General features: G+C 34.3%; 1 pseudogene; it reads right to left on the bottom strand.

Moving 5' to 3' along the window:
• The window catches only part of LOC107666250 (DNA (cytosine-5)-methyltransferase 3A-like), a 61,049-nt pseudogene extending 56,516 nt beyond the window's left edge, over positions 1 to 4,533 (bottom strand).
• Positions 4,534 to 5,215: the final 682 nt, after the last annotated feature.

Genomic DNA, 5,215 nt, shown 5'->3' with positions numbered 1-5,215 from the left:
GACACTGAAGACTGGAGTATTGATGCTTAACATTCAGCTTTGCATCACATGAGTAAATTAGATTTTAATGTATATTAAAATAGAAAAACGTTATTTTACATCATAATAATATTTCACAATATTAGACTTTTTCCTGTATTTTTGATCAAATAAATGAGCCTTGATGAAAATAAGAGACTCCTGTAAAAAACATTAAAAATCATTCTGATCCCAAACTTTTGACCAGTAGTGTATATATATATATATATATATATATATATATTTTTTTTTTTTTTTACTAGGGACACACAATATAGTGGTACCATATCAGTTATCAGCCGATATTAAGATTTTTTTTTATTTATCTGTATCAATTTTTGGATCTTTACATTCCCGTTCAAAAGTTTGTGGGGTTGGTTGGCAAGTGGTTTTTGAAAGTCTTTTACGCTTGCCAAGGCTGCATTTATTTGATCAAAAATACTGTAAAGACAATAATATTGTGAAATATTATGACAATTTAAAATGTTTTCCATTGTAATTTTTTCCATTGTAATGTGATGGTAAAGCTGAAATTACAGCAGCCATTACTTCAGTCTTTAGTGTCACATGATCCTTCAGAAATTGCTCAAGAAACATTTCTTATTATTATCCATGTAAAAAAAAGAAAAAAGTTGTGCTGCTTAATATTTTGTGGAAACCATGATACATTTTTTTCAGTATTCTAGAAGGTTCAAAAGAACAGCATTTATTTAAATGTACCCAATATTTAAAACATTTACAAATGCAATAAAAATATCGGTATCGGTACTTGGTATCGGCAAGTACCAAAAATAAAAGTATCGGTATCGGGCGAGTACTGGAAAAAGTGGTATCGGTGCATCCCTAAAATAAAGGTATTAATTTTTTTTTTTTTTTTAATCTGACCCCATTCTTTAGAACAATAGTGTATTTGTGCCTTCTCATTTCTCTATTTTTACATTTAGATTATCATCATCCAATGCTCACTTAAATTTAATCTTTAAAAACATTAATAATTCAATAACACTGGTATATGTGATGTTAATCTCAAAATTAATATCCATTTTTCATACTGTAAATTATAATGTTGTAATGCCGAATGTGAAATTTCACAATATTATTGTCTTCACTGTATTTTTGATCAAATAAATCTAGCCTTGGCGAGCGTAAAAGACTTTCAAAAACCACTCACCAACCCCACAAACTGTAGATATCCAAAAATTGATACAGATAAATAAAAAAAATATATATTTAAAAAATTTAATATCGGCCGATAACTGATAATGGTACCACTATATTGTGTGTCCCAGTAGTATTTTTTATTTTTAATGCATGTAGACAAAATAGTAGAGTTTAATATTGGCCATTTTATAATTTTATCAGCCATAACATGAAAATAATTATCAGCTTATCAGCATTGGACAGAATTTTAATATCGGTTCATCCTTAATTTTTACAGTAACTTAACCACACCAAAATATTGCAGTAGACACCAAGACCTAAATTAGTTGAACAGGATTTTTAATATCATTCTACATCTTTCACGTCAAGGTTACTTAGATAATGAGAAAAGCCAGTGTTTGAATGGCATCGTCCTTTTAGCCGAGATAAAGTGTGGGGTGATACAGCCGTGGAGAGATCCTGAACTCTCTGGGCTCTTTCCTGACACAGTTACAAAGACATTCAGTGGTTCATTCTCCCCCCTCATTCACTTTCTCTTTGTTTAAGACAACCGTGTCTTCCCTCCTCAACAATAGCCACTCTTCGTCCAGCCAAGCACCCTAGGGTGGACGGGAGAGAAAAGATTATCCTAATGTAGCCGCTGCAGCTTCAGGGCTGGGCTGAATGAAACCACCGGCTCTAAATCAGAATGGTAATGAGGATGCTGTCCCTGTCTGCCAAGACTACTGAGAAGTCCAGCATGGCTGAAAGATGGTGGGACACCACTGGAATTTCTTATTATTAATGCATAACGAAGCTGATATGAAGCTAAATAAGCAGAGTACAAATAGCACCTCAAGTACTAAGATAAGCATTAGACAAAGATGCCTAAAAATGCACAATTAAACTCAAATGTAAATGTAATGTCATCATTTTCTTCATGTAAATATATTAAAATATATTTATATTTAAAATGTGATGCATATTTATTTCTTTTATTATTTATCTATTTATTTCAAATCTGAATTCTGGAGAGTTAGCATTAACTCTATTCCTGTGAAGGTCTTTCCACATATTTTATGACTAATAAACCCTGCTAGCCTCACACAATGTTCTCATTACGATACAAATAAACAAAGTGTTTAAACAAACACAAACAAAGGGTGTGCACAGAAATCGACATTGCCTTGTGTGAACTCAGTAACACTGTCTACATCTTTGCTCTATTTCTGTCAGCAGCCGGTTATTTAAGGCAAGAACTGTTGCCAAGCAACAGGACTGCGAGCGTAGCGCGGGTCCATGGGTGCAGGGGCAGGGAAGAATTAATTCCCCTGTAAATCAGGCAAACGGCAGCCTCTCCAACACAAGCCAACACCCACGTCACTAAACACTCGTACGAAACAGAGCAGGCACTATCTCTGATAACAATTCACTCATGTTTACTAATTATGTTCACCGGAGCCTCTACGCTGACACCTGATAGCCCCGCAAGTCACTGCCGTGGAAATGAATCATGACAAATTATAATGATATACTGAATGAAATACTGTACTGATAGATTTGAGGAGAGACTTAAAGGGACAGTTCACCCAAAAATGCTATTCTTTGAAACATAAAAGAAGATGTTTTCAGCAATATGTTTTTATTTTTGTTCATACAATGGAAGTCACCAAAACTGTTTGGTTCTTCATGAGGGTGAGTAAATGATGACAGAATTGTAATTTTTGAGTGAACTATCCCTTTAATTTTGACACGAAACATGTCAGACATCTGGAAAATGGAAATGCATAAAAAGAAATTATGCAAGAAAATGAATGAATATGCGTTCTTCTGGAAAACAAACACTTTAACAAGTAATCTATCTTGTATAAGGAACCACATTCTATATTGTCATTTAAGACTATTTAAAGGGGTCATATGATGCGATTTCAAGTTTTCCCTTCTCTTTGGAGTGTTACAAGCTGTTCGTGAATAGATAAGATCCCTAAAGTTGCAAAGACTAAAGTCTCAAACCCAAAGAGATATTCTTTATAAAAGTTAAGACTCGTCCACGCCCTCCTTTATAATCAGTAATTATGTCCCCACTGGATGCAACAAATGCCTCGTTTGCAATGGGTTTTATTGGTTTTGTCTCGTCGCGCCGGGACACAGCATCACAGTATGTTAAGGGGCGTAACATTTCCGTCACACGCTTGAGGTATCCGGCCAAGCACAACGCACTGGATAGAAAGTTTCAGAAAGGCAGAGCATAGAGGAGAAACAATAACGTACAGTATGTGGAAAATAATGTGTTTTTTGAACCTTAAACCGCATAAACACATTTCATTACACCAAATACACAAAATAATGTTCTTTTTTAGCAACGTCATATGACACCTTTGAAACCAAGCTGGAGCAGCTGCCAACCGACTCCATCGGCAGACAAAATTTATGAACACATAATTAGTAAAAAGTACTGTTAATCAGTTGCTCCTACTGGCCGAATATTATGCCGTGTTCACGTCACGTCATAATTACTGTAATTACTAGGACATTCTAGTCTGAGCTGTTCACATCCTCAGAATTATGGCAACAATACTATTGCCAAAATGTATCTGTTTAATCTGAGTAATCAACAGAAAAAACAAAATACATCAAGTAACGGTCGTTACTCAAATTTATAAACGTTTACTTTATTCCGCGCAACATTAGATAATTATTCAACTTTGAATAATAGCTACATTAAACTGTATTGTACGGCTTTCGTTTATTTTCAGAATATTCTTAGTATTCTTGCATTATTAAGAAATCAACAATACGCAATGATAGGATTATAATTAAATAGAATATTATATGATATTATTAAACAGACATTTTGAGTGTTTCTACATGACGTTGCAGCTGTCAGGTGGTACAAGTTGGAAGATCTCAGAAAATTCCGTTTACAAGTTTTTTAATTATGAGTTCTACGAGGACGTGAAGGACTTTTTACAAGTCAGAATCTCATAATTACGGTAATTCTGACATGGCGTGAATGCACCTTTATGCTAGTTAATATTAAATATGCCAGAATCATTAATATTAGTTTAAGGATTCCATGCTGCATGAAGATTTATAACATGTCACCACCACTTTTCAAATTATTGCAACAACAAAATGCAACAAAATTTTTACAAAATTCTAGTTTTGGCATATGCAAAGTTAGCGTAAGGCTTTTCGAAATACAAGACACTTCAGTGACAGATGTGGTAACTAGCCTTATTTCAGTACACAGCAGGCCAAACATAAAAATGTCCAGGGACTCATTAACCTCTTACCATTTGATTTCCGTTCGTGTCACAGTTGATGTCGGAGCTCTTGAATGCCGTCGGCGGTGGAAACTGTGCTGGACGGCATCGCCAAATGAGTAACTGTTGAATAAATGCAAAAGTCGAAAAAGATCAAAACAAAAATAAAAGAACAAAAAAAGATGACCCTCCTTCTTTAGGATCCCCTGTGGAAAGGAACACAATAATCAGAAGAAACAGCACTCGAATATAACATTCAGAATAAAAAGACACATTCAGAAGATCAGAATAATACACTCATTTCACAATAAAAAGTTGCCCTCATATAAGTAAGATGAGGTGCTTTCAAACTTATATTGCCAAACAGACTTCTTAATGTCTGATAAGTGAGTAAAACGTTGATGTGTATTCAGATAATTGGGAATAAGACATCACATTCAGGTTGTGCATGAGAAATCAACCTTAATTACACTTAATGTTTCAGTCTAATACACCAGAAAATAATATATTGTTGAGTTGACTCGAAATGAAAACCCTTCTCTGGGGTGAAATATGAACTCTTCGCTTTATGGTATTTCCTATTTTCTTCCTCAGAGCAGTTTTAAAGGGATCTGTACATTTTATTCTTCACTCCCATGTATGTGTGCCTCACTGTGCTTTCTCTACAAGTAGGACACCAAAGTCCCATGAAATTAGATTTAGAGGTCAATAAATTAGGCGAGTCTATCGTTAAAGGAATAGTTCACCAAAAAATTAATACTCTGTGTTCTGAATTCTTTACTTACTGTAAT

Source organism: Sinocyclocheilus anshuiensis, unplaced genomic scaffold, assembly GCF_001515605.1.
Source record: "Sinocyclocheilus anshuiensis isolate Anshui unplaced genomic scaffold, SAMN03320099.WGS_v1.1 scaffold936, whole genome shotgun sequence".
NCBI classification, from domain to species: domain Eukaryota; kingdom Metazoa; phylum Chordata; class Actinopteri; order Cypriniformes; family Cyprinidae; genus Sinocyclocheilus; species Sinocyclocheilus anshuiensis.
Note: the sequence above shows the minus strand (reverse complement) of the source record. Positions and strands in the feature narration are given on the sequence as shown.